General features: G+C 60.5%; 44 non-coding genes and 50 pseudogenes across 44 annotated transcripts; all 94 read right to left on the bottom strand.

Annotated features, from left to right (window-relative positions):
* Positions 1–7: 7 nt before the first annotated feature.
* On the bottom strand, positions 8–126 carry LOC137555894 (5S ribosomal RNA). Its single transcript, XR_011028559.1, has one exon. It is a non-coding gene; the product is annotated as a 5S ribosomal RNA (ribosomal RNA).
* An 83-nt stretch (positions 127–209) lies between these two features.
* LOC137557422 (5S ribosomal RNA) lies at positions 210–328 on the bottom strand (annotated as a pseudogene).
* Positions 329–411: 83 nt separating this feature from the next.
* Positions 412–530, bottom strand: LOC137555893 (5S ribosomal RNA). The gene has a single exon (XR_011028557.1). It is a non-coding gene; the product is annotated as a 5S ribosomal RNA (ribosomal RNA).
* An 83-nt stretch (positions 531–613) lies between these two features.
* Positions 614–732, bottom strand: LOC137550704 (5S ribosomal RNA; annotated as a pseudogene).
* An 83-nt stretch (positions 733–815) lies between these two features.
* Positions 816–934, bottom strand: LOC137557421 (5S ribosomal RNA; annotated as a pseudogene).
* An 83-nt stretch (positions 935–1,017) lies between these two features.
* Positions 1,018–1,136, bottom strand: LOC137558458 (5S ribosomal RNA; annotated as a pseudogene).
* An 84-nt stretch (positions 1,137–1,220) lies between these two features.
* LOC137559107 (5S ribosomal RNA) lies at positions 1,221–1,339 on the bottom strand (annotated as a pseudogene).
* An 83-nt stretch (positions 1,340–1,422) lies between these two features.
* On the bottom strand, positions 1,423–1,541 carry LOC137555892 (5S ribosomal RNA). Its single transcript, XR_011028556.1, has one exon. It is a non-coding gene; the product is annotated as a 5S ribosomal RNA (ribosomal RNA).
* Positions 1,542–1,624: 83 nt separating this feature from the next.
* On the bottom strand, positions 1,625–1,743 carry LOC137554649 (5S ribosomal RNA). The gene has a single exon (XR_011027398.1). It is a non-coding gene; the product is annotated as a 5S ribosomal RNA (ribosomal RNA).
* Positions 1,744–1,826: 83 nt separating this feature from the next.
* On the bottom strand, positions 1,827–1,945 carry LOC137549107 (5S ribosomal RNA; annotated as a pseudogene).
* An 83-nt stretch (positions 1,946–2,028) lies between these two features.
* LOC137555891 (5S ribosomal RNA) lies at positions 2,029–2,147 on the bottom strand. Its single transcript, XR_011028555.1, has one exon. It is a non-coding gene; the product is annotated as a 5S ribosomal RNA (ribosomal RNA).
* An 84-nt stretch (positions 2,148–2,231) lies between these two features.
* Positions 2,232–2,350, bottom strand: LOC137557198 (5S ribosomal RNA; annotated as a pseudogene).
* An 83-nt stretch (positions 2,351–2,433) lies between these two features.
* On the bottom strand, positions 2,434–2,552 carry LOC137551320 (5S ribosomal RNA; annotated as a pseudogene).
* Positions 2,553–2,636: 84 nt separating this feature from the next.
* On the bottom strand, positions 2,637–2,755 carry LOC137555890 (5S ribosomal RNA). The gene has a single exon (XR_011028554.1). It is a non-coding gene; the product is annotated as a 5S ribosomal RNA (ribosomal RNA).
* Positions 2,756–2,838: 83 nt separating this feature from the next.
* Positions 2,839–2,957, bottom strand: LOC137555889 (5S ribosomal RNA). The gene has a single exon (XR_011028553.1). It is a non-coding gene; the product is annotated as a 5S ribosomal RNA (ribosomal RNA).
* An 83-nt stretch (positions 2,958–3,040) lies between these two features.
* LOC137557420 (5S ribosomal RNA) lies at positions 3,041–3,159 on the bottom strand (annotated as a pseudogene).
* Positions 3,160–3,242: 83 nt separating this feature from the next.
* Positions 3,243–3,361, bottom strand: LOC137549428 (5S ribosomal RNA; annotated as a pseudogene).
* An 83-nt stretch (positions 3,362–3,444) lies between these two features.
* LOC137558339 (5S ribosomal RNA) lies at positions 3,445–3,563 on the bottom strand (annotated as a pseudogene).
* An 83-nt stretch (positions 3,564–3,646) lies between these two features.
* LOC137557650 (5S ribosomal RNA) lies at positions 3,647–3,765 on the bottom strand (annotated as a pseudogene).
* An 83-nt stretch (positions 3,766–3,848) lies between these two features.
* On the bottom strand, positions 3,849–3,967 carry LOC137557419 (5S ribosomal RNA; annotated as a pseudogene).
* Positions 3,968–4,050: 83 nt separating this feature from the next.
* LOC137555887 (5S ribosomal RNA) lies at positions 4,051–4,169 on the bottom strand. The gene has a single exon (XR_011028552.1). It is a non-coding gene; the product is annotated as a 5S ribosomal RNA (ribosomal RNA).
* Positions 4,170–4,252: 83 nt separating this feature from the next.
* LOC137550994 (5S ribosomal RNA) lies at positions 4,253–4,371 on the bottom strand (annotated as a pseudogene).
* Positions 4,372–4,454: 83 nt separating this feature from the next.
* On the bottom strand, positions 4,455–4,573 carry LOC137557894 (5S ribosomal RNA; annotated as a pseudogene).
* An 83-nt stretch (positions 4,574–4,656) lies between these two features.
* Positions 4,657–4,775, bottom strand: LOC137555886 (5S ribosomal RNA). The gene has a single exon (XR_011028551.1). It is a non-coding gene; the product is annotated as a 5S ribosomal RNA (ribosomal RNA).
* An 84-nt stretch (positions 4,776–4,859) lies between these two features.
* On the bottom strand, positions 4,860–4,978 carry LOC137555885 (5S ribosomal RNA). The gene has a single exon (XR_011028550.1). It is a non-coding gene; the product is annotated as a 5S ribosomal RNA (ribosomal RNA).
* Positions 4,979–5,061: 83 nt separating this feature from the next.
* LOC137557908 (5S ribosomal RNA) lies at positions 5,062–5,180 on the bottom strand (annotated as a pseudogene).
* Positions 5,181–5,263: 83 nt separating this feature from the next.
* Positions 5,264–5,382, bottom strand: LOC137555883 (5S ribosomal RNA). Its single transcript, XR_011028548.1, has one exon. It is a non-coding gene; the product is annotated as a 5S ribosomal RNA (ribosomal RNA).
* An 83-nt stretch (positions 5,383–5,465) lies between these two features.
* LOC137555882 (5S ribosomal RNA) lies at positions 5,466–5,584 on the bottom strand. The gene has a single exon (XR_011028546.1). It is a non-coding gene; the product is annotated as a 5S ribosomal RNA (ribosomal RNA).
* An 83-nt stretch (positions 5,585–5,667) lies between these two features.
* LOC137555881 (5S ribosomal RNA) lies at positions 5,668–5,786 on the bottom strand. The gene has a single exon (XR_011028545.1). It is a non-coding gene; the product is annotated as a 5S ribosomal RNA (ribosomal RNA).
* Positions 5,787–5,869: 83 nt separating this feature from the next.
* LOC137555880 (5S ribosomal RNA) lies at positions 5,870–5,988 on the bottom strand. The gene has a single exon (XR_011028544.1). It is a non-coding gene; the product is annotated as a 5S ribosomal RNA (ribosomal RNA).
* An 83-nt stretch (positions 5,989–6,071) lies between these two features.
* LOC137555879 (5S ribosomal RNA) lies at positions 6,072–6,190 on the bottom strand. The gene has a single exon (XR_011028543.1). It is a non-coding gene; the product is annotated as a 5S ribosomal RNA (ribosomal RNA).
* Positions 6,191–6,274: 84 nt separating this feature from the next.
* On the bottom strand, positions 6,275–6,393 carry LOC137555878 (5S ribosomal RNA). The gene has a single exon (XR_011028542.1). It is a non-coding gene; the product is annotated as a 5S ribosomal RNA (ribosomal RNA).
* An 83-nt stretch (positions 6,394–6,476) lies between these two features.
* LOC137559460 (5S ribosomal RNA) lies at positions 6,477–6,595 on the bottom strand (annotated as a pseudogene).
* Positions 6,596–6,678: 83 nt separating this feature from the next.
* LOC137555876 (5S ribosomal RNA) lies at positions 6,679–6,797 on the bottom strand. The gene has a single exon (XR_011028541.1). It is a non-coding gene; the product is annotated as a 5S ribosomal RNA (ribosomal RNA).
* An 83-nt stretch (positions 6,798–6,880) lies between these two features.
* LOC137555875 (5S ribosomal RNA) lies at positions 6,881–6,999 on the bottom strand. The gene has a single exon (XR_011028540.1). It is a non-coding gene; the product is annotated as a 5S ribosomal RNA (ribosomal RNA).
* Positions 7,000–7,082: 83 nt separating this feature from the next.
* Positions 7,083–7,201, bottom strand: LOC137555874 (5S ribosomal RNA). The gene has a single exon (XR_011028539.1). It is a non-coding gene; the product is annotated as a 5S ribosomal RNA (ribosomal RNA).
* Positions 7,202–7,284: 83 nt separating this feature from the next.
* Positions 7,285–7,403, bottom strand: LOC137558915 (5S ribosomal RNA; annotated as a pseudogene).
* An 84-nt stretch (positions 7,404–7,487) lies between these two features.
* On the bottom strand, positions 7,488–7,606 carry LOC137555873 (5S ribosomal RNA). The gene has a single exon (XR_011028538.1). It is a non-coding gene; the product is annotated as a 5S ribosomal RNA (ribosomal RNA).
* Positions 7,607–7,689: 83 nt separating this feature from the next.
* Positions 7,690–7,808, bottom strand: LOC137547982 (5S ribosomal RNA; annotated as a pseudogene).
* An 83-nt stretch (positions 7,809–7,891) lies between these two features.
* LOC137558220 (5S ribosomal RNA) lies at positions 7,892–8,010 on the bottom strand (annotated as a pseudogene).
* Positions 8,011–8,131: 121 nt separating this feature from the next.
* On the bottom strand, positions 8,132–8,250 carry LOC137548066 (5S ribosomal RNA; annotated as a pseudogene).
* Positions 8,251–8,333: 83 nt separating this feature from the next.
* Positions 8,334–8,452, bottom strand: LOC137557418 (5S ribosomal RNA; annotated as a pseudogene).
* Positions 8,453–8,535: 83 nt separating this feature from the next.
* Positions 8,536–8,654, bottom strand: LOC137555870 (5S ribosomal RNA). The gene has a single exon (XR_011028536.1). It is a non-coding gene; the product is annotated as a 5S ribosomal RNA (ribosomal RNA).
* Positions 8,655–8,737: 83 nt separating this feature from the next.
* Positions 8,738–8,856, bottom strand: LOC137555869 (5S ribosomal RNA). Its single transcript, XR_011028535.1, has one exon. It is a non-coding gene; the product is annotated as a 5S ribosomal RNA (ribosomal RNA).
* An 83-nt stretch (positions 8,857–8,939) lies between these two features.
* On the bottom strand, positions 8,940–9,058 carry LOC137558780 (5S ribosomal RNA; annotated as a pseudogene).
* Positions 9,059–9,141: 83 nt separating this feature from the next.
* LOC137558219 (5S ribosomal RNA) lies at positions 9,142–9,260 on the bottom strand (annotated as a pseudogene).
* Positions 9,261–9,381: 121 nt separating this feature from the next.
* Positions 9,382–9,500, bottom strand: LOC137548065 (5S ribosomal RNA; annotated as a pseudogene).
* Positions 9,501–9,583: 83 nt separating this feature from the next.
* LOC137559139 (5S ribosomal RNA) lies at positions 9,584–9,702 on the bottom strand (annotated as a pseudogene).
* An 84-nt stretch (positions 9,703–9,786) lies between these two features.
* On the bottom strand, positions 9,787–9,905 carry LOC137557814 (5S ribosomal RNA; annotated as a pseudogene).
* An 83-nt stretch (positions 9,906–9,988) lies between these two features.
* Positions 9,989–10,107, bottom strand: LOC137555868 (5S ribosomal RNA). Its single transcript, XR_011028534.1, has one exon. It is a non-coding gene; the product is annotated as a 5S ribosomal RNA (ribosomal RNA).
* Positions 10,108–10,190: 83 nt separating this feature from the next.
* LOC137548855 (5S ribosomal RNA) lies at positions 10,191–10,309 on the bottom strand (annotated as a pseudogene).
* Positions 10,310–10,393: 84 nt separating this feature from the next.
* LOC137548868 (5S ribosomal RNA) lies at positions 10,394–10,512 on the bottom strand (annotated as a pseudogene).
* Positions 10,513–10,596: 84 nt separating this feature from the next.
* Positions 10,597–10,715, bottom strand: LOC137558078 (5S ribosomal RNA; annotated as a pseudogene).
* An 84-nt stretch (positions 10,716–10,799) lies between these two features.
* LOC137555867 (5S ribosomal RNA) lies at positions 10,800–10,918 on the bottom strand. Its single transcript, XR_011028533.1, has one exon. It is a non-coding gene; the product is annotated as a 5S ribosomal RNA (ribosomal RNA).
* An 83-nt stretch (positions 10,919–11,001) lies between these two features.
* On the bottom strand, positions 11,002–11,120 carry LOC137555866 (5S ribosomal RNA). The gene has a single exon (XR_011028532.1). It is a non-coding gene; the product is annotated as a 5S ribosomal RNA (ribosomal RNA).
* Positions 11,121–11,203: 83 nt separating this feature from the next.
* On the bottom strand, positions 11,204–11,322 carry LOC137547922 (5S ribosomal RNA; annotated as a pseudogene).
* Positions 11,323–11,405: 83 nt separating this feature from the next.
* On the bottom strand, positions 11,406–11,524 carry LOC137555864 (5S ribosomal RNA). Its single transcript, XR_011028530.1, has one exon. It is a non-coding gene; the product is annotated as a 5S ribosomal RNA (ribosomal RNA).
* An 83-nt stretch (positions 11,525–11,607) lies between these two features.
* Positions 11,608–11,726, bottom strand: LOC137555863 (5S ribosomal RNA). Its single transcript, XR_011028529.1, has one exon. It is a non-coding gene; the product is annotated as a 5S ribosomal RNA (ribosomal RNA).
* An 83-nt stretch (positions 11,727–11,809) lies between these two features.
* LOC137555862 (5S ribosomal RNA) lies at positions 11,810–11,928 on the bottom strand. The gene has a single exon (XR_011028528.1). It is a non-coding gene; the product is annotated as a 5S ribosomal RNA (ribosomal RNA).
* Positions 11,929–12,011: 83 nt separating this feature from the next.
* On the bottom strand, positions 12,012–12,130 carry LOC137548960 (5S ribosomal RNA; annotated as a pseudogene).
* Positions 12,131–12,213: 83 nt separating this feature from the next.
* On the bottom strand, positions 12,214–12,332 carry LOC137555861 (5S ribosomal RNA). Its single transcript, XR_011028527.1, has one exon. It is a non-coding gene; the product is annotated as a 5S ribosomal RNA (ribosomal RNA).
* An 84-nt stretch (positions 12,333–12,416) lies between these two features.
* LOC137556582 (5S ribosomal RNA) lies at positions 12,417–12,535 on the bottom strand. The gene has a single exon (XR_011029226.1). It is a non-coding gene; the product is annotated as a 5S ribosomal RNA (ribosomal RNA).
* An 83-nt stretch (positions 12,536–12,618) lies between these two features.
* On the bottom strand, positions 12,619–12,737 carry LOC137555860 (5S ribosomal RNA). The gene has a single exon (XR_011028526.1). It is a non-coding gene; the product is annotated as a 5S ribosomal RNA (ribosomal RNA).
* An 83-nt stretch (positions 12,738–12,820) lies between these two features.
* On the bottom strand, positions 12,821–12,939 carry LOC137558746 (5S ribosomal RNA; annotated as a pseudogene).
* An 83-nt stretch (positions 12,940–13,022) lies between these two features.
* LOC137555858 (5S ribosomal RNA) lies at positions 13,023–13,141 on the bottom strand. The gene has a single exon (XR_011028524.1). It is a non-coding gene; the product is annotated as a 5S ribosomal RNA (ribosomal RNA).
* An 83-nt stretch (positions 13,142–13,224) lies between these two features.
* LOC137548064 (5S ribosomal RNA) lies at positions 13,225–13,343 on the bottom strand (annotated as a pseudogene).
* An 83-nt stretch (positions 13,344–13,426) lies between these two features.
* LOC137557417 (5S ribosomal RNA) lies at positions 13,427–13,545 on the bottom strand (annotated as a pseudogene).
* Positions 13,546–13,628: 83 nt separating this feature from the next.
* On the bottom strand, positions 13,629–13,747 carry LOC137555857 (5S ribosomal RNA). The gene has a single exon (XR_011028523.1). It is a non-coding gene; the product is annotated as a 5S ribosomal RNA (ribosomal RNA).
* An 83-nt stretch (positions 13,748–13,830) lies between these two features.
* Positions 13,831–13,949, bottom strand: LOC137555856 (5S ribosomal RNA). The gene has a single exon (XR_011028522.1). It is a non-coding gene; the product is annotated as a 5S ribosomal RNA (ribosomal RNA).
* Positions 13,950–14,032: 83 nt separating this feature from the next.
* LOC137548572 (5S ribosomal RNA) lies at positions 14,033–14,151 on the bottom strand (annotated as a pseudogene).
* An 84-nt stretch (positions 14,152–14,235) lies between these two features.
* Positions 14,236–14,354, bottom strand: LOC137547800 (5S ribosomal RNA; annotated as a pseudogene).
* A 121-nt stretch (positions 14,355–14,475) lies between these two features.
* LOC137548063 (5S ribosomal RNA) lies at positions 14,476–14,594 on the bottom strand (annotated as a pseudogene).
* Positions 14,595–14,678: 84 nt separating this feature from the next.
* LOC137557416 (5S ribosomal RNA) lies at positions 14,679–14,797 on the bottom strand (annotated as a pseudogene).
* Positions 14,798–14,881: 84 nt separating this feature from the next.
* Positions 14,882–15,000, bottom strand: LOC137555855 (5S ribosomal RNA). The gene has a single exon (XR_011028521.1). It is a non-coding gene; the product is annotated as a 5S ribosomal RNA (ribosomal RNA).
* An 83-nt stretch (positions 15,001–15,083) lies between these two features.
* Positions 15,084–15,202, bottom strand: LOC137555854 (5S ribosomal RNA). Its single transcript, XR_011028520.1, has one exon. It is a non-coding gene; the product is annotated as a 5S ribosomal RNA (ribosomal RNA).
* Positions 15,203–15,285: 83 nt separating this feature from the next.
* LOC137550623 (5S ribosomal RNA) lies at positions 15,286–15,404 on the bottom strand (annotated as a pseudogene).
* An 83-nt stretch (positions 15,405–15,487) lies between these two features.
* LOC137548867 (5S ribosomal RNA) lies at positions 15,488–15,606 on the bottom strand (annotated as a pseudogene).
* Positions 15,607–15,689: 83 nt separating this feature from the next.
* LOC137557414 (5S ribosomal RNA) lies at positions 15,690–15,808 on the bottom strand (annotated as a pseudogene).
* Positions 15,809–15,892: 84 nt separating this feature from the next.
* On the bottom strand, positions 15,893–16,010 carry LOC137553460 (5S ribosomal RNA; annotated as a pseudogene).
* Positions 16,011–16,094: 84 nt separating this feature from the next.
* Positions 16,095–16,213, bottom strand: LOC137558077 (5S ribosomal RNA; annotated as a pseudogene).
* Positions 16,214–16,296: 83 nt separating this feature from the next.
* Positions 16,297–16,415, bottom strand: LOC137555853 (5S ribosomal RNA). Its single transcript, XR_011028519.1, has one exon. It is a non-coding gene; the product is annotated as a 5S ribosomal RNA (ribosomal RNA).
* Positions 16,416–16,499: 84 nt separating this feature from the next.
* LOC137557574 (5S ribosomal RNA) lies at positions 16,500–16,618 on the bottom strand (annotated as a pseudogene).
* Positions 16,619–16,701: 83 nt separating this feature from the next.
* On the bottom strand, positions 16,702–16,820 carry LOC137547921 (5S ribosomal RNA; annotated as a pseudogene).
* Positions 16,821–16,903: 83 nt separating this feature from the next.
* On the bottom strand, positions 16,904–17,022 carry LOC137555852 (5S ribosomal RNA). Its single transcript, XR_011028518.1, has one exon. It is a non-coding gene; the product is annotated as a 5S ribosomal RNA (ribosomal RNA).
* Positions 17,023–17,106: 84 nt separating this feature from the next.
* Positions 17,107–17,225, bottom strand: LOC137555851 (5S ribosomal RNA). Its single transcript, XR_011028517.1, has one exon. It is a non-coding gene; the product is annotated as a 5S ribosomal RNA (ribosomal RNA).
* Positions 17,226–17,308: 83 nt separating this feature from the next.
* Positions 17,309–17,427, bottom strand: LOC137555850 (5S ribosomal RNA). Its single transcript, XR_011028516.1, has one exon. It is a non-coding gene; the product is annotated as a 5S ribosomal RNA (ribosomal RNA).
* Positions 17,428–17,510: 83 nt separating this feature from the next.
* Positions 17,511–17,629, bottom strand: LOC137548959 (5S ribosomal RNA; annotated as a pseudogene).
* Positions 17,630–17,712: 83 nt separating this feature from the next.
* Positions 17,713–17,831, bottom strand: LOC137557963 (5S ribosomal RNA; annotated as a pseudogene).
* Positions 17,832–17,914: 83 nt separating this feature from the next.
* On the bottom strand, positions 17,915–18,033 carry LOC137556581 (5S ribosomal RNA). The gene has a single exon (XR_011029225.1). It is a non-coding gene; the product is annotated as a 5S ribosomal RNA (ribosomal RNA).
* Positions 18,034–18,116: 83 nt separating this feature from the next.
* LOC137555849 (5S ribosomal RNA) lies at positions 18,117–18,235 on the bottom strand. The gene has a single exon (XR_011028515.1). It is a non-coding gene; the product is annotated as a 5S ribosomal RNA (ribosomal RNA).
* An 83-nt stretch (positions 18,236–18,318) lies between these two features.
* On the bottom strand, positions 18,319–18,437 carry LOC137558745 (5S ribosomal RNA; annotated as a pseudogene).
* Positions 18,438–18,520: 83 nt separating this feature from the next.
* On the bottom strand, positions 18,521–18,639 carry LOC137555847 (5S ribosomal RNA). The gene has a single exon (XR_011028513.1). It is a non-coding gene; the product is annotated as a 5S ribosomal RNA (ribosomal RNA).
* Positions 18,640–18,722: 83 nt separating this feature from the next.
* LOC137555846 (5S ribosomal RNA) lies at positions 18,723–18,841 on the bottom strand. Its single transcript, XR_011028512.1, has one exon. It is a non-coding gene; the product is annotated as a 5S ribosomal RNA (ribosomal RNA).
* An 83-nt stretch (positions 18,842–18,924) lies between these two features.
* LOC137550779 (5S ribosomal RNA) lies at positions 18,925–19,043 on the bottom strand (annotated as a pseudogene).
* Positions 19,044–19,125: the final 82 nt, after the last annotated feature.

Here is a 19,125-nt window from a genome sequence, read left to right as displayed (position 1 = left end):
AAAAAAACGCCTGCAGCACCTGGGGTTCACAGCCGGTCTCCCATGCAGCTACTAACCAGGCCTGAAGCCGCTTAGCTTCCGCGATCTGACGAGAGCGGGCGCTTTCGGCTTAGTGTGGCCGCAGGCAAACTCCAAGGCGCCGTTTCGGCGCCTTGAAGGTGAGGCTTCCCACGCGTGCTCATAGCCATTGGGCCTCAAACCCAAAAAAACACCTGCAGCACCTGGGGTTCACAGCCGGTCTCCCATGCAGCTACTAACCAGGCCTGAAGCCGCTTAGCTTCCGCGATCTGACGAGAGCGGGCGCTTTCGGCTTAGTGTGGCCGCAGGCAAACTCCAAGGCGCCGTTTCGGCGCCTTGAAGGTGAGGCTTCCCACGCGTGCTCATAGCCATTGGGCCTCAAACCCAAAAAAACGCCTGCAGCACCTGGGGTTCACAGCCGGTCTCCCATGCAGCTACTAACCAGGCCTGAAGCCGCTTAGCTTCCGCGATCTGACGAGAGCGGGCGCTTTCGGCTTAGTGTGGCCGCAGGCAAACTCCAAGGCGCCGTTTCAGCGCCTTGAAGGTGAGGCTTCCCACGCGTGCTCATAGCCATTGGGCCTCAAACCCAAAAAAACGCCTGCAGCACCTGGGGTTCACAGCCGGTCTCCCATGCAGCTATTAACCAGGCCTGAAGCCGCTTAGCTTCGGCGATCGGACGAGAGCGGGCGCTTTCGGCTTAGTGTGGCCGCAGGCAAACTCCAAGGCGCCGAAACGGCGCCTTGAAGGTGAGGCTTCCCACGCGTGCTCATAGCCATTGGGCCTCAAACTCAAAAAAACACCTGCAGCACCTGGGGTTCACAGCCGGTCTCCCATGCAGCTACTAACCAGGCCTGAAGCCGCTTAGCTTCCGCGATCTGACGAGAGCGGGCGCTTTCGGCTTAGTGTGGCCGCAGGCAAACTCCAAGGCGCCGTTTCGGCGCCTTGAAGGTGAGGCTTCCCACGCGTGCTCATAGCCATTGGGCCTCAAACCCAAAAAAACGCATGCAGCACCTGGGGTTCACAGCCGGTCTCCCATGCAGCTACTAACCAGGCCTGAAGCCGCTTAGCTTCCGCGATCTGACGAGAGCGGGCGCTTTCGGCTTAGTGTGGCCGCAGGCAAACTCCAAGGCGCCGTTTCGGCGCCTTGAAGGTGAGGCTTCCCACGCGTGCTCATAGCCATTGGGCCTCAAACCCAAAAAAAACGCCTGCAGCACCTGGGGTTCACAGCCGGTCTGCCATGCAGCTACTAACCAGGCCTGAAGCCGCTTAGCTTCCGCGATCTGACGAGAGCGGGCGCTTTCGGCTTAGTGTGGCCGCAGGCAAACTCCAAGGCGCCGTTTCGGCGCCTTGAAGGTGAGGCTTCCCACGCGTGCTCATAGCCATTGGGCCTCAAACCCAAAAAAACGCCTGCAGCACCTGGGGTTCACAGCCGGTCTCCCATGCAGCTACTAACCAGGCCTGAAGCCGCTTAGCTTCCGCGATCTGACGAGAGCGGGCGCTTTCGGCTTAGTGTGGCCGCAGGCAAACTCCAAGGCGCCGTTTCGGCGCCTTGAAGGTGAGGCTTCCCACGCGTGCTCATAGCCATTGGGCCTCAAACCCAAAAAAACGCCTGCAGCACCTGGGGTTCACAGCCGGTCTCCCATGCAGCTACTAACCAGGCCTGAAGCCGCTTAGCTTCCGCGATCTGATGAGAGCGGGCGCTTTCGGCTTAGTGTGGCCGCAGGCAAACTCCAAGGCGCCGTTTCGGCGCCTTGAAGGTGAGGCTTCCCACGCGTGCTCATAGCCATTGGGCCTCAAACCCAAAAAAACGCCTGCAGCACCTGGGGTTCACAGCCGGTCTCCCATGCAGCTACTAACCAGGCCTGAAGCCGCTTAGCTCCCGCGATCTGACGAGAGCGGGCGCTTTCGGCTTAGTGTGGCCGCAGGGAAACTCCAAGGCGCCGTTTCGGCGCCTTGAAGGTGAGGCTTCCCACGCGTGCTCATAGCCATTGGGCCTCAAACCCAAAAAAACGCCTGCAGCACCTGGGGTTCACAGCCGGTCTCCCATGCAGCTACTAACCAGGCCTGAAGCCGCTTAGCTTCCGCGATCTGACGAGAGCGGGCGCTTTCGGCTTAGTGTGGCCGCAGGCAAACTCCAAGGCGCCGTTTCGGCGCCTTGAAGGTGAGGCTTCCCACGCGTGCTCATAGCCATTGGGCCTCAAACCCAAAAAAAACGCCTGCAGCACCTGGGGTTCACAGCCGGTCTCCCATGCAGCTACTAACCAGGCCTGAAGCCGCTTAGCTACCGCGATCTGACGAGAGCGGGCGCTTTCGGCTTAGTGTGGCCGCAGGCAAACTCCAAGGCGCCGTTTCGGCGCCTTGAAGGTGAGGCTTCCCACGCGTGCTCATAGCCATTGGGCCTCAAACCCAAAAAAACGCCTGCAGCACCTGGGGTTCACAGCCGGTCTCCCATGCAGCTACTAACCAGGCCTGAAGCCGCTTAGCTTCCGCGATCTGACGACAGCGGGCGCTTTCGGCTTAGTGTGGCCGCAGGAAAACTCCAAGGCGCCGTTTCGGCGCCTTGAAGGTGAGGCTTCCCACGCGTGCTCATAGCCATTGGGCCTCAAACCCAAAAAAAACGCCTGCAGCACCTGGGGTTCACAGCCGGTCTCCCATGCAGCTACTAACCAGGCCTGAAGCCGCTTAGCTTCCGCGATCTGACGAGAGCGGGCGCTTTCGGCTTAGTGTGGCCGCAGGCAAACTCCAAGGCGCCGTTTCGGCGCCTTGAAGGTGAGGCTTCCCACGCGTGCTCATAGCCATTGGGCCTCAAACCCAAAAAAACGCCTGCAGCACCTGGGGTTCACAGCCGGTCTCCCATGCAGCTACTAACCAGGCCTGAAGCCGCTTAGCTTCCGCGATCTGACGAGAGCGGGCGCTTTCGGCTTAGTGTGGCCGCAGGCAAACTCCAAGGCGCCGTTTCGGCGCCTTGAAGGTGAGGCTTCCCACGCGTGCTCATAGCCATTGGGCCTCAAACCCAAAAAAACACCTGCAGCACCTGGGGTTCACAGCCGGTCTCCCATGCAGCTACTAACCAGGCCTGAAGCCGCTTAGCTTCCGCGATCTGACGAGAGCGGGCGCTTTCGGCTTAGTGTGGCCGCAGGCAAACTCCAAGGCGCCGTTTCGGCGCCTTGAAGGTGAGGCTTCCCACGCGTGCTCATAGCCATTGGGCCTCAAACCCAAAAAAACGCCTGCAGCACCTGGGGTTCACAGCCGGTCTCCCATGCAGCTACTAACCAGGCCTGAAGCCGCTTAGCTTCCGCGATCTGACGACAGCGGGCGCTTTCGGCTTAGTGTGGCCGCAGGCAAACTCCAAGGCGCCGTTTCGGCTCCTTGAAGGTGAGGCTTCCCACGCGTGCTCATAGCCATTGGGCCTCAAACCCAAAAAAACGCCTGCAGCACCTGGGGTTCACAGCCGGTCTCCCATGCAGCTACTAACCAGGCCTGAAGCCGCTTAGCTTCCGCGATCTGACGAGTGCGGGCGCTTTCGGCTTAGTGTGGCCGCAGGCAAACTCCAAGGCGCCGTTTCGGCGCCTTGAAGGTGAGGCTTCCCACGCGTGCTCATAGCCATTGGGCCTCAAACCCAAAAAAACGCCTGCAGCACCTGGGGTTCACAGCCGGTCTCCCATGCAGCTACTAACCAGGTCTGAAGCCGCTTAGCTTCCGCGATCTGACGAGAGCGGGCGCTTTCGGCTTAGTGTGGCCGCAGGCAAACTCCAAGGCGCCGTTTCGGCGCCTTGAAGGTGAGGCTTCCCACGCGTGCTCATAGCCATTGGGCCTCAAACCCAAAAAAACACCTGCAGCACCTGGGGTTCACAGCCGGTCTCCCATGCAGCTACTAACCAGGCCTGAAGCCGCTTAGCTTCCGCGATCTGACGAGAGCGGGCGCTTTCGGCTTAGTGTGGCCGCAGGCAAACTCCAAGGCGCCGTTTCGGCGCCTTGAAGGTGAGGCTTCCCACGCGTGCTCATAGCCATTGGGCCTCAAACCCAAAAAAACGCCTGCAGCACCTGGGGTTCACAGCCGGTCTCCCATGCAGCTACTAACCAGGCCTGAAGCCGCTTAGCTTCCGCGATCTGACGAGAGCGGGCGCTTTCGGCTTAGTGTGGCCGCAGGCAAACTCCAAGGCGCCGTTTCGGCGCCTTGAAGGTGAGGCTTCCCACGCGTGCTCATAGCCATTGGGCCTCAAACCCAAAAAAACGCCTGCAGCACCTGGGGTTCACAGCCGGTCTCCCATGCAGCTATTAACCAGGCCTGAAGCCGCTTAGCTTCGGCGATCTGACGAGAGCGGGCGCTTTCGGCTTAGTGTGGCCGCAGGCAAACTCCAAGGCGCCGTTTCGGCTCCTTGAAGGTGAGGCTTCCCACGCGTGCTCATAGCCATTGGGCCTCAAACCCAAAAAAACGCCTGCAGCACCTGGGGTTCACAGCCGGTCTCCCATGCAGCTACTAACCAGGCCTGAAGCCGCTTAGCTTCCGCGATCTGACGAGAGCGGGCGCTTTCGGCTTAGTGTGGCCGCAGGAAAACTCCAAGGCGCCGTTTCGGCGCCTTGAAGGTGAGGCTTCCCACGCGTGCTCATAGCCATTGGGCCTCAAACCCAAAAAAACGCCTGCAGCACCTGGGGTTCACAGCCGGTCTCCCATGCAGCTACTAACCAGGCCTGAAGCCGCTTAGCTTCCGCGATCTGACGAGAGCGGGCGCTTTCGGCTTAGTGTGGCCGCAGGCGAACTCCAAGGCGCCGTTTCGGCGCCTTGAAGGTGAGGCTTCCCACGCGTGCTCATAGCCATTGGGCCTCAAACCCAAAAAAAACGCCTGCAGCACCTGGGGTTCACAGCCGGTCTCCCATGCAGCTACTAACCAGGCCTGAAGCCGCTTAGCTTCCGCGATCTGACGAGAGCGGGCGCTTTCGGCTTAGTGTGGCCGCAGGCAAACTCCAAGGCGCCGTTTCGGCGCCTTGAAGGTGAGGCTTCCCACGCGTGCTCATAGCCATTGGGCCTCAAACCCAAAAAAACACCTGCAGCACCTGGGGTTCGCAGCCGGTCTCCCATGCAGCTACTAACCAGGCCTGAAGCCGCTTAGCTTCCGCGATCTGACGAGAGCGGGCGCTTTCGGCTTAGTGTGGCCGCAGGCAAACTCCAAGGCGCCGTTCCGGCGCCTTGAAGGTGAGGCTTCCCACGCGTGCTCATAGCCATTGGGCCTCAAACCCAAAAAAACGCCTGCAGCACCTGGGGTTCACAGCCGGTCTCCCATGCAGCTACTAACCAGGCCTGAAGCCGCTTAGCTTCCGCGATCTGACGAGAGCGGGCGCTTTCGGCTTAGTGTGGCCGCAGGCAAACTCCAAGGCGCCGTTTCGGCGCCTTGAAGGTGAGGTTTCCCACGCGTGCTCATAGCCATTGGGCCTCAAACCCCAAAAAACGCCTGCAGCACCTGGGGTTCACAGCCGGTCTCCCATGCAGCTACTAACCAGGCCTGAAGCCGCTTAGCTTCCGCGATCTGACGAGAGCGGGCGCTTTCGGCTTAGTGTGGCCGCAGGCAAACTCCAAGGCGCCGTTTCGGCGCCTTGAAGGTGAGGCTTCCCACGCGTGCTCATAGCCATTGGGCCTCAAACCCAAAAAAACGCCTGCAGCACCTGGGGTTCACAGCCGGTCTCCCATGCAGCTACTAACCAGGCCTGAAGCCGCTTAGCTTCCGCGATCTGACGAGAGCGGGCGCTTTCGGCTTAGTGTGGCCGCAGGCAAACTCCAAGGCGCCGTTTCGGCGCCTTGAAGGTGAGGCTTCCCACGCGTGCTCATAGCCATTGGGCCTCAAACCCAAAAAAACGCCTGCAGCACCTGGGGTTCACAGCCGGTCTCCCATGCAGCTACTAACCAGGCCTGAAGCCGCTTAGCTTCCGCGATCTGACGAGAGCGGGCGCTTTCGGCTTAGTGTGGCCGCAGGCAAACTCCAAGGCGCCGTTTCGGCGCCTTGAAGGTGAGGCTTCCCACGCGTGCTCATAGCCATTGGGCCTCAAACCCAAAAAAACGCCTGCAGCACCTGGGGTTCACAGCCGGTCTCCCATGCAGCTACTAACCAGGCCTGAAGCCGCTTAGCTTCCGCGATCTGACGAGAGCGGGCGCTTTCGGCTTAGTGTGGCCGCAGGCAAACTCCAAGGCGCCGTTTCGGCGCCTTGAAGGTGAGGCTTCCCACGCGTGCTCATAGCCATTGGGCCTAAAACCCAAAAAAAACGCCTGCAGCACCTGGGGTTCACAGCCGGTCTCCCATGCAGCTACTAACCAGGCCTGAAGCCGCTTAGCTTCCGCGATCTGACGAGAGCGGGCGCTTTCGGCTTAGTGTGGCCGCAGGCAAACTCCCAGGCGCCGTTTCGGCGCCTTGAAGGTGAGGCTTCCCACGCGTGCTCATAGCCATTGGGCCTCAAACCCAAAAAAACGCCTGCAGCACCTGGGGTTCACAGCCGGTCTCCCATGCAGCTACTAACCAGGCCTGAAGCCTCTTAGCTTCCGCGATCTGACGAGAGCGGGCGCTTTCGGCTTAGTGTGGCCGCAGGCAAACTCCAAGGCGCCGTTTCGGCGCCTTGAAGGTGAGGCTTCCCACGCTTGCTCATAGCCATTGGGCCTCAAACCCAAAAAAACGCCTGCAGCACCTGGGGTTCACAGCCGGTCTCCCATGCAGCTACTAACCAGGCCTGAAGCCGCTTAGCTTCCGCGATCTGACGAGAGCGGGCGCTTTCGGCTTAGTGTGGCCGCAGGCAAACTCCAAGGCGCCGTTTCGGCGCCTTGAAGGTGAGGCTTCCCACGCGTGCTCATAGCCATTGGGCCTCAAACCCAAAAAAACGCCTGCAGCACCTGGGGTTCACAGCCGGTCTCCCATGCAGCTACTAACCAGGCCTGAAGCCGCTTAGCTTCCGCGATCTGACGAGAGCGGGCGCTTTCGGCTTAGTGTGGCCGCAGGCAAACTCCAAGGCGCCGTTTCGGCGCCTTGAAGGTGAGGCTTCCCACGCGTGCTCATAGCCATTGGGCCTCAAACCCAAAAAAACGCCTGCAGCACCTGGGGTTCACAGCCGGTCTCCCATGCAGCTACTAACCAGGCCTGAAGCCGCTTAGCTTCCGCGATCTGACGAGAGCGGGCGCTTTCGGCTTAGTGTGGCCGCAGGCAAACTCCAAGGCGCCGTTCCGGCGCCTTGAAGGTGAGGCTTCCCACGCGTGCTCATAGCCATTGGGCCTCAAACCCAAAAAAACGCCTGCAGCACCTGGGGTTCACAGCCGGTCTCCCATGCAGCTACTAACCAGGCCTGAAGCCGCTTAGCTTCCGCGATCTGACGAGAGCGCGCGCTTTCGGCTTAGTGTGGCCGCAGGCAAACTCCAAGGCGCCGTTTCGGCGCCTTGAAGGTGAGGCTTCCCACGCGTGCTCATAGCCATTGGGCCTCAAACCCAAAAAAAACGCCTGCAGCACCTGGGGTTCACAGCCGGTCTCCCATGCAGCTACTAACCAGGCCTGAAGCCGCTTAGCTTCCGCGATCTGACGAGAGCGGGCGCTTTCGGCTTAGTGTGGCCGCAGGCAAACTCCAAGGTGCCGTTTCGGCGCCTTGAAGGTGAGGCTTCCCACGCGTGCTCATAGCCATTGGGCCTCAAACCCAAAAAAACGCCTGCAGCACCTGGGGTTCACAGCCGGTCTCCCAAGCAGCTACTAACCAGGCCTGAAGCCGCTTAGCTTCCGCGATCTGACGAGAGCGGGCGCTTTCGGCTTAGTGTGGTCGCAGGCAAACTCCAAGGCGCCGTTTCGGCGCCTTGAAGGTGAGGCTTCCCACGCGTGCTCATAGCCATTGGGCCTCAAACCCAAAAAAACGCCTGCAGCACCTGGGGTTCACAGCCGGTCTCCCATGCAGCTACTAACCAGGCCTGAAGCCGCTTAGCTTCCGCGATCTGACGAGAGCAGGCGCTTTCGGCTTAGTGTGGCTGCAGGCAAACTCCAAGGCGCCGTTTCGGCGCCTTGAAGGTGAGGCTTCCCACGCGTGCTCATAGCCATTGGGCCTCAAACCCAAAAAAACGCGTGCTCATAGCCATTGGGCCTCAAACCCAAAAAAACGCCTGCAGCACCTGGGGTTCACAGCCGGTCTCCCATGCAGCTACTAACCAGGCCTGAAGCCGCTTAGCTTCCGCGATCTGACGAGAGTGGGCGCTTTCGGCTTAGTGTGGCCGCAGGCAAACTCCAAGGCGCCGTTCCGGCGCCTTGAAGGTGAGGCTTCCCACGCGTGCTCATAGCCATTGGGCCTCAAACCCAAAAAAACACCTGCAGCACCTGGGGTTCACAGCCGGTCTCCCATGCAGCTACTAACCAGGCCTGAAGCCGCTTAGCTTCCGCGATCTGACGAGAGCGGGCGCTTTCGGCTTAGTGTGGCCGCAGGCAACCTCCAAGGCGCTGTTTCGGCGCCTTGAAGGTGAGGCTTCCCACGCGTGCTCATAGCCATTGGGCCTCAAACCCAAAAAAACGCCTGCAGCACCTGGGGTTCACAGCCGGTCTCCCATGCAGCTACTAACCAGGCCTGAAGCCGCTTAGCTTCCGCGATCTGACGAGAGCGGGCGCTTTCGGCTTAGTGTGGCCGCAGGCAAACTCCAAGGCGCCGTTTCGGCGCCTTGAAGGTGAGGCTTCCCACGCGTGCTCATAGCCATTGGGCCTCAAACCCAAAATAACGCCTGCAGCACCTGGGGTTCACAGCCGGTCTCCCATGCAGCTACTAACCAGGCCTGAAGCCGCTTAGCTTCCGCGATCTGACGAGAGCGGGCGCTTTCGGCTTAGTGTGGCCGCAGGCAAACTCCAAGGCGCCGTTCCGGCGCCTTGAAGGTGAGGCTTTCCACGCGTGCTCATAGCCATTGGGCCTCAAACCCAAAAAAACGCCTGCAGCACCTGGGGTTCACAGCCGGTCTCCCATGCAGCTACTAACCAGGCCTGAAGCCGCTTAGCTTCCGCGATCTGACGAGAGCGGGCGCTTTCGGCTTAGTGTGGTCGCAGGCAAACTCCAAGGCGCCGTTTCGGCGCCTTGAAGGTGAGGCTTCCCACGCGTGCTCATAGCCATTGGGCCTCAAACCCAAAAAAACGCCTGCAGCACCTGGGGTTCACAGCCGGTCTCCCATGCAGCTACTAACCAGGCCTGAAGCCGCTTAGCTTCCGCGATCTGACGAGAGCAGGCGCTTTCGGCTTAGTGTGGCTGCAGGCAAACTCCAAGGCGCCGTTTCGGCGCCTTGAAGGTGAGGCTTCCCACGCGTGCTCATAGCCATTGGGCCTCAAACCCAAAAAAACGCGTGCTCATAGCCATTGGGCCTCAAACCCAAAAAAACGCCTGCAGCACCTGGGGTTCACAGCCGGTCTCCCATGCAGCTACTAACCAGGCCTGAAGCCGCTTAGCTTCCGCGATCTGACGAGAGTGGGCGCTTTCGGCTTAGTGTGGCCGCAGGCAAACTCCAAGGCGCCGTTCCGGCGCCTTGAAGGTGAGGCTTCCCACGCGTGCTCATAGCCATTGGGCCTCAAACCCAAAAAAACCCCTGCAGCACCTGGGGTTCACAGCCGGTCTCCCATGCAGCTACTAACCAGGCCTGAAGCCGCTTAGCTTCCGCGATCTGACGAGAGCGGGCGCTTTCGGCTTAGTGTGGCCGCAGGCAAACTCCAAGGCGCCGTTTCGGCGCCTTGAAGGTGAGGCTTCCCACGCGTGCTCATAGCCATTGGGCCTCAAACCCAAAAAAAACGCCTGCAGCACCTGGGGTTCACAGCCGGTCTCCCATGCAGCTACTAACCAGGCCTGAAGCCGCTTAGCTTCCGCGATCTGACGAGAGCAGGCGCTTTCGGCTTAGTGTGGCCGCAGGCAAACTCCAAGGCGCCGTTTCGGCGCCTTGAAGGTGAGGCTTCCCACGCGTGCTCATAGCCATTGGGCCTCAAACCCAAAAAAACGCCTGCAGCACCTGGGGTTCACAGCCGGTCTCCCATGCAGCTACTAACCAGGCCTGAAGCCGCTTAGCTTCCGCGATCTGACGAGAGCGGGCGCTTTCGGCTTAGTGTGGCCGCAGGCAAACTCCAAGGCGCCGTTCCGGCGCCTTGAAGGTGAGGCTTCCAACGCGTGCTCATAGCCATTGGGCCTCAAACCCAAAAAAACACCTGCAGCACCTGGGGTTCACAGCCGGTCTCCCATGCAGCTACTAACCAGGCCTGAAGCCGCTTAGCTTCCGCGATCTGACGAGAGCGGGCGCTTTCGGCTTAGTGTGGACGCAGGCAAACTCCAAGGCGCCGTTTCGGCGCCTTGAAGGTGAGGCTTCCCACGCGTGCTCATAGCCATTGGGCCTCAAACCCAAAAAAAACGCCTGCAGCACCTGGGGTTCACAGCCGGTCTCGCATGCAGCTACTAACCAGGCCTGAAGCCGCTTAGCTTCCGCGATCTGACGAGAGCGGGCGCTTTCGGCTTAGTGTGGCCGCAGGCAAACTCCAAGGTGCCGTTTCGGCGCCTTGAAGGTGAGGCTTCCCACGCGTGCTCATAGCCATTGGGCCTCAAACCCAAAAAAAACGCCTGCAGCACCTGGGGTTCACAGCCGGTCTCCCATGCAGCTACTAACCAGGCCTGAAGCCACTTAGCTTCCGCGATCTGACGAGAGCGGGCGCTTTCGGCTTAGTGTGGCCGCAGGCAAACTCCAAGGCGCCGTTCCGGCGCCTTGAAGGTGAGGCTTCCCACGCGTGCTCATAGCCATTGGGCCTCAAACCCAAAAAAAACGCCTGCAGCACCTGGGGTTCACAGCCGGTCTCCCATGCAGCTACTAACCAGGCCTGAAGCCGCTTAGCTTCCGCGATCTGACGAGAGCGGGCGCTTTCGGCTTAGTGTGGCCGCAGGCAAACTCCAAGGCGCCGTTTCGGCGCCTTGAAGGTGAGGCTTCCCACGCGTGCTCATAGCCATTGGGCCTCAAACCCAAAAAAACGCCTGCAGCACCTGGGGTTCACAGCCGGTCTCCCATGCAGCTACTAACCAGGCCTGAAGCCGCTTAGCTTCCGCGATCTGACGAGAGCGGGCGCTTTCGGCTTAGTGTGGCCGCAGGCAAACTCCAAGGCGCCGTTTCGGCGCCTTGAAGGTGAGGCTTCCCACGCGTGCTCATAGCCATTGGGCCTCAAACCCAAAAAAACGCCTGCAGCACCTGGGGTTCACAGCCGGTCTCCCATGCAGCTACTAACCAGGCCTGAAGCCGCGTAGCTTCCGCGATCTGACGAGAGCGGGCGCTTTCGGCTTAGTGTGGCCGCAGGCAAACTCCAAGGCGCCGTTCCGGCGCCTTGAAGGTGAGGCTTCCCACGCGTGCTCATAGCCATTGGGCCTCAAACCCAAAAAAACGCCTGCAGCACCTGGGGTTCACAGCCGGTCTCCCATGCAGCTACTAACCAGGCCTGAAGCCGCTTAGCTTCCGCGATCTGACGAGAGCGGGCGCTTTCGGCTTAGTGTGGCCGCAGGCAAACTCCAAGGCGCCGTTTCGGCGCCTTGAAGGTGAGGCTTCCCACGCGTGCTCATAGCCATTGGGCCTCAAACCCAAAAAAACGCCTGCAGCACCTGGGGTTCACAGCCGGTCTCCCATGCAGCTACTAACCAGGCCTGAAGCCGCTTAGCTTCCGCGATCTGACGAGAGCGGGCGCTTTCGGCTTAGTGTGGCCGCAGGCAAACACCAAGGCGCCGTTTCGGCGCCTTGAAGGTGAGGCTTCCCACGCGTGCTCATAGCCATTGGGCCTCAAACCCAAAAAAACGCCTGCAGCACCTGGGGTTCACAGCCGGTCTCCCATGCAGCTACTAACCAGGCCTGAAGCCGCTTAGCTTCCGCGATCTGACGAGAGCGGGCGCTTTCGGCTTAGTGTGGCCGCAGGCAAACTCCAAGGCGCCGTTCCGGCGCCTTGAAGGTGAGGCTTCCCACGCGTGCTCATAGCCATTGGGCCTCAAACCCAAAAAAACGCCTGCAGCACCTGGGGTTCACAGCCGGTCTCCCATGCAGCTACTAACCAGGCCTGAAGCCGCTAAGCTTCCGCGATCTGACGAGAGCGGGCGCTTTCGGCTTAGTGTGGCCACAGGCAAACTCCAAGGCGCCGTTTCGGCGCCTTGAAGGTGAGGCTTCCCACGCGTGCTCATAGCCATTGGGCCTCAAACCCAAAAAAACGCCTGCAGCACCTGGGGTTCACAGCCGGTCTCCCATGCAGCTACTAACCAGGCCTGAAGCCGCTTAGCTTCCGCGATCTGACGAGAGCGGGCGCTTTCGGCTTAGTGTGGCCGCAGGCAAACTCCTAGGCGCCGTTTCGGCGCCTTGAAGGTGAGGCTTCCCACGCGTGTTCATAGCCATTGGGCCTCAAACCCAAAAAAAATGCCTGCAGCACCTGGGGTTCACAGCAGGTCTCCCATGCAGCTACTAACCAGGCCTGAAGCCGCTTAGCTTCCGCGATCTGACGAGAGCGGGCGCTTTCAGCTTAGTGTGGCCGCAGGCAAACTCCAAGGCGCCGTTCCGGCGCTTTGAAGGTGAGGCTTCCCACGCGTGCTCATAGCCATTGGGCCTCAAACCCAAAAAAACGCCTGCAGCACCTGGGGTTCACAGCCGGTCTCCCATGCAGCTACTAACCAGGCCTGAAGCCGCTTAGCTTCCGCGATCTGACGAGAGCGGGCGCTTTCGGCTTAGTGTGGCCGCAGGCAAACTCCAAGGCGCCGTTTCGGCGCCTTGAAGGTGAGGCTTCCCACGCGTGCTCATAGCCATTGGGCCTCAAACCCAAAAAAACGCCTGCAGCACCTGGGGTTCACAGCCGGTCTCCCATGCAGCTACTAACCAGGCCTGAAGCCGCTTAGCTTCCGCGATCTGACGAGATCGGGCGCTTTCGGCTTAGTGTGGCCGCAGGCAAACTCCAAGGCGCCGTTTCGGCGCCTTGAAGGTGAGGCTTCCCATGCGTGCTCATAGCCATTGGGCCTCAAACCCAAAAAAACGCCTGCAGCACCTGGGGTTCACAGCCGGTCTCCCATGCAGCTACTAACCAGGCCTGAAGCCGCTTAGCTTCCGCGATCTGACGAGAGCGGGCGCTTTCGGCTTAGTGTGGCCGCAGGCAAACTCCAAGGCGCCGTTTCGGCGCCTTGAAGGTGAGGCTTCCCACGCGTGCTCATAGCCATTGGGCCTCAAACCCAAAAAAACGCCTGCAGCACCTGGGGTTCACAGCCGGTCTCCCATGCAGCTACTAACCAGGCCTGAAGCCGCTTAGCTTCCGCGATCTGACGAGAGTGGGCGCTTTCGGCTTAGTGTGGCCGCAGGCAAACTCCAAGGCGCCGTTCCGGCGCCTTGAAGGTGAGGCTTCCCACGCGTGCTCATAGCCATTGGGCCTCAAACCCAAAAAAACACCTGCAGCACCTGGGGTTCACAGCCGGTCTCCCATGCAGCTACTAACCAGGCCTGAAGCCGCTTAGCTTCCGCGATCTGACGAGAGCGGGCGCTTTCGGCTTAGTGTGGCCGCAGGCAAACTCCAAGGCGCTGTTTCGGCGCCTTGAAGGTGAGGCTTCCCACGCGTGCTCATAGCCATTGGGCCTCAAACCCAAAAAAACGCCTGCAGCACCTGGGGTTCACAGCCGGTCTCCCATGCAGCTACTAACCAGGCCTGAAGCCGCTTAGCTTCCGCGATCTGACGAGAGCGGGCGCTTTCGGCTTAGTGTGGCCGCAGGCAAACTCCAAGGCGCCGTTTCGGCGCCTTGAAGGTGAGGCTTCCCACGCGTGCTCATAGCCATTGGGCCTCAAACCCAAAATAACGCCTGCAGCACCTGGGGTTCACAGCCGGTCTCCCATGCAGCTACTAACCAGGCCTGAAGCCGCTTAGCTTCCGCGATCTGACGAGAGCGGGCGCTTTCGGCTTAGTGTGGCCGCAGGCAAACTCCAAGGCGCCGTTCCGGCGCCTTGAAGGTGAGGCTTCCCACGCGTGCTCATAGCCATTGGGCCTCAAACCCAAAAAAACGCCTGCAGCACCTGGGGTTCACAGCCGGTCTCCCATGCAGCTACTAACCAGGCCTGAAGCCGCTTAGCTTCCGCGATCTGACGAGAGCAGGCGCTTTCGGCTTAGTGTGGTCGCAGGCAAACTCCAAGGCGCCGTTTCGGCGCCTTGAAGGTGAGGCTTCCCACGCGTGCTCATAGCCATTGGGCCTCAAACCCAAAAAAAACACCTGCAGCACCTGGGGTTCACAGCCGGTCTCCCATGCAGCTACTAACCAGGCCTGAAGCCGCTTAGCTTCCGCGATCTGACGAGAGCAGGCGCTTTCGGCTTAGTGTGGCTGCAGGCAAAATGCAAGGCGCCGTTTCGGCGCCTTGAAGGTGAGGCTTCCCACGCGTGCTCATAGCCATTGGGCCTCAAACCCAAAAAAACGCGTGCTCATAGCCATTGGGCCTCAAACCCAAAAAAACGCCTGCAGCACCTGGGGTTCACAGCCGGTCTCCCATGCAGCTACTAACCAGGCCTGAAGCCGCTTAGCTTCCGCGATCTGACGAGAGTGGGCGCTTTCGGCTTAGTGTGGCCGCAGGCAAACTCCAAGGCGCCGTTCCGGCGCCTTGAAGGTGAGGCTTCCCACGCGTGCTCATAGCCATTGGGCCTCAAACCCAAAAAAAACACCTGCAGCACCTGGGGTTCACAGCCGGTCTCCCATGCAGCTACTAACCAGGCCTGAAGCCGCTTAGCTTCCGCGATCTGACGAGAGCGGGCGCTTTCGGCTTAGTGTGGCCGCAGGCAAACTCCAAGGCGCCGTTTCGGCGCCTTGAAGGTGAGGCTTCCCACGCGTGCTCATAGCCATTGGGCCTCAAACCCAAAAAAAACGCCTGCAGCACCTGGGGTTCACAGCCGGTCTCCCATGCAGCTACTAACCAGGCCTGAAGCCGCTTAGCTTCCGCGATCTGACGAGAGCGGGCGCTTTCGGCTTAGTGTGGCCGCAGGCAAACTCCAAGGCGCCGTTTCGGCGCCTTGAAGGTGAGGCTTCCCACGCGTGCTCATAGCCATTGGGCCTCAAACCCAAAAAAACGCCTGCAGCACCTGGGGTTCACAGCCGGTCTCCCATGCAGCTACTAACCAGGCCTGAAGCCGCTTAGCTTCCGCGATCTGACGAGAGCGGGCGCTTTCGGCTTAGTGTGGCCGCAGGCAAACTCCAAGGCGCCGTTCCGGCGCCTTGAAGGTGAGGCTTCCCACGCGTGCTCATAGCCATTGGGCCTCAAACCCAAAAAAACACCTGCAGCACCTGGGGTTCACAGCCGGTCTCCCATGCAGCTACTAACCAGGCCTGAAGCCGCTTAGCTTCCGCGATCTGACGAGAGAGGGCGCTTTCGGCTTAGTGTGGCCGCAGGCAAACTCCAAGGCGCCGTTTCGGCGCCTTGAAGGTGAGGCTTCCCACGCGTGCTCATAGCCATTGGGCCTCAAACCCAAAAAAACGCCTGCAGCACCTGGGGTTCACAGCCGGTCTCGCATGCAGCTACTAACCAGGCCTGAAGCCGCTTAGCTTCCGCGATCTGACGAGAGCGGGCGCTTTCGGCTTAGTGTGGCCGCAGGCAAACTCCAAGGTGCCGTTTCGGCGCCTTGAAGGTGAGGCTTCCCACGCGTGCTCATAGCCATTGGGCCTCAAACCCAAAAAAACACCTGCAGCACCTGGGGTTCACAGCCGGTCTCCCATGCAGCTACTAACCAGGCCTGAAGCCGCTTAGCTTCCGCGATCTGACGAGAGCGGGCGCTTTCGGCTTAGTGTGGCCGCAGGCAAACTCCAAGGCGCCGTTTCGGCGCCTTGAAGGTGAGGCTTCCCACGCGTGCTCATAGCCATTGGGCCTCAAACCCAAAAAAAACGCCTGCAGCACCTGGGGTTCACAGCCGGTCTCGCATGCAGCTACTAACCAGGCCTGAAGCCGCTTAGCTTCCGCGATCTGACGAGAGCGGCGCTTTCGGCTTAGTGTGGCCACAGGCAAACTCCAAGGTGCCGTTTCGGCGCCTTGAAGGTGAGGCTTCCCACGCGTGCTCATAGCCATTGGGCCTCAAACCCAAAAAAAACGCCTGCAGCACCTGGGGTTCACAGCCGGTCTCCCATGCAGCTACTAACCAGGCCTGAAGCCACTTAGCTTCCGCGATCTGACGAGAGCGGGCGCTTTCGGCTTAGTGTGGCCGCAGGCAAACTCCAAGGCGCCGTTCCGGCGCCTTGAAGGTGAGGCTTCCCACGCGTGCTCATAGCCATTGGGCCTCAAACCCAAAAAAACGCCTGCAGCACCTGGGGTTCACAGCCGGTCTCCCATGCAGCTACTAACCAGGCCTGAAGCCGCTTAGCTTCCGCGATCTGACGAGAGCGGGCGCTTTCGGCTTAGTGTGGCCGCAGGCAAACTCCAAGGCGCCGTTTCGGCGCCTTGAAGGTGAGGCTTCCCACGCGTGCTCATAGCCATTGGGCCTCAAACCCAAAAAAAACGCCTGCAACACCTGGGGTTCACAGCCGGTCTCCCATGCAGCTACTAACCAGGCCTGAAGCCGCTTAGCTTCCGCGATCTGACGAGAGCGGGCGCTTTCGGCTTAGTGTGGCCGCAGGCAAACTCCAAGGCGCCGTTTCGGCGCCTTGAAGGTGAGGCTTCCCACGCGTGCTCATAGCCATTGGGCCTCAAACCCAAAAAAACGCCTGCAGCACCTGGGGTTCACAGCCGGTCTCCCATGCAGCTACTAACCAGGCCTGAAGCCGCGTAGCTTCCGCGATCTGACGAGAGCGGGCGCTTTCGGCTTAGTGTGGCCGCAGGCAAACTCCAAGGCGCCGTTCCGGCGCCTTGAAGGTGAGGCTTCCCACGCGTGCTCATAGCCATTGGGCCTCAAACCCAAAAAAACGCCTGCAGCACCTGGGGTTCACAGCCGGTCTCCCATGCAGCTACTAACCAGGCCTGAAGCCGCTTAGCTTCCGCGATCTGACGAGAGCGGGCGCTTTCGGCTTAGTGTGGCCGCAGGCAAACTCCAAGGCGCCGTTTCGGCGCCTTGAAGGTGAGGCTTCCCACGCGTGCTCATAGCCATTGGGCCTCAAACCCAAAAAAAACGCCTGCAGCACCTGGGGTTCACAGCCGGTCTCCCATGCAGCTACTAACCAGGCCTGAAGCCGCTTAGCTTCCGCGATCTGACGAGAGCGGGCGCTTTCGGCTTAGTGTGGCCGCAGGCAAACACCAAGGCGCCGTTTCGGCGCCTTGAAGGTGAGGCTTCCCACGCGTGCTCATAGCCATTGGGCCTCAAACCCAAAAAAACGCCTGCAGCACCTGGGGTTCACAGCCGGTCTCCCATGCAGCTACTAACCAGGCCTGAAGCCGCTTAGCTTCCGCGATCTGACGAGAGCGGGCGCTTTCGGCTTAGTGTGGCCGCAGGCAAACTCCAAGGCGCCGTTCCGGCGCCTTGAAGGTGAGGCTTCCCACGCGTGCTCATAGCCATTGGGCCTCAAACCCAAAAAAACGCCTGCAGCACCTGGGGTTCACAGCCGGTCTCCCATGCAGCTACTAACCAGGCCTGAAGCCGCTAAGCTTCCGCGATCTGACGAGAGCGGGCGCTTTCGGCTTAGTGTGGCCACAGGCAAACTCCAAGGCGCCGTTTCGGCGCCTTGAAGGTGAGGCTTCCCACGCGTGCTCATAGCCATTGGGCCTCAAACCCAAAAAAACGCCTGCAGTACCTGGGGTTCACAGCCGGTCTCCCATGCAGCTACTAACCAGGCCTGAAGCCGCTTAGCTTCCGCGATCTGACGAGAGCGGGCGCTTTCGGCTTAGTGTGGCCGCAGGCAAACTCCTAGGCGCCGTTTCGGCGCCTTGAAGGTGAGGCTTCCCACGCGTGTTCATAGCCATTGGGCCTCAAACCCAAAAAAATGCCTGCAGCACCTGGGGTTCACAGCAGGTCTCCCATGCAGCTACTAACCAGGCCTGAAGCCGCTTAGCTTCCGCGATCTGACGAGAGCGGGCGCTTTCAGCTTAGTGTGGCCGCAGGCAAACTCCAAGGCGCCGTTCCGGCGCTTTGAAGGTGAGGCTTCCCACGCGTGCTCATAGCCATTGGGCCTCAAACCCAAAAAAACGCCTGCAGCACCTGGGGTTCACAGCCGGTCTCCCATGCAGCTACTAACCAGGCCTGAAGCCGCTTAGCTTCCGCGATCTGACGAGAGCGGGCGCTTTCGGCTTAGTGTGGCCGCAGGCAAACTCCAAGGCGCCGTTTCGGCGCCTTGAAGGTGAGGCTTCCCACGCGTGCTCATAGCCATTGGGCCTCAAACCCAAAAAAACGCCTGCAGCACCTGGGGTTCACAGCCGGTCTCCCATGCAGCTACTAACCAGGCCTGAAGCCGCTTAGCTTCCGCGATCTGACGAGATCGGGCGCTTTCGGCTTAGTGTGGCCGCAGGCAAACTCCAAGGCGCCGTTTCGGCGCCTTGAAGGTGAGGCTTCCCATGCGTGCTCATAGCCATTGGGCCTCAAACCCAAAAAAACGCCTGCAGCACCTGGGGTTCACAGCCGGTCTCCCATGCAGCTACTAACCAGGCCTGAAGCCGCTTAGCTTCCGCGATCTGACGAGAGCGGGCGCTTTCGGCTTAGTGTGGCCGCAGGCAAACTCCAAGGCGCCGTTTCGGCGCCTTGAAGGTGAGGCTTCCCACGCGTGCTCATAGCCATTGGGCCTCAAACCCAAAAAAACGCCTGCAGCACCTGGGGTTCACAGCCGGTCTCCCATGCAGCTACTAACCAGGCCTGAAGCCGCTTAGCTTCCGCGATCTGACGAGAGCGGGCGCTTTCGGCTTAGTGTGGCCGCAGGCAAACTCCAAGGCGCCGTTTCGGCGCCTTGAAGGTGAGGCTTCCCACGCGTGCTCATAGCCATTGGGCCTCAAACCCAAAAAAACGCCTGCAGCACCTGGGGTTCACAGCCGGTCTCCCATGCAGCAACTAACCAGGCCTGAAGCCGCTTAGCTTCCGCGATCTGACGAGAGCGGGCGCTTTCGGCTTTGTGTGGCTGCAGGCAAACTCCAAGGCGCCGTTCCGGCGCCTTGAAGGTGAGGCTTCCCACGCGTGCTCATAGCCATTGGGCCTCAAACCCAAAAAA

This window comes from Hyperolius riggenbachi, chromosome 2 (genome assembly GCF_040937935.1).
Source record: "Hyperolius riggenbachi isolate aHypRig1 chromosome 2, aHypRig1.pri, whole genome shotgun sequence".
NCBI lineage: Eukaryota > Metazoa > Chordata > Amphibia > Anura > Hyperoliidae > Hyperolius > Hyperolius riggenbachi.
This window is presented reverse-complemented; position numbering and strand designations above follow the sequence as displayed.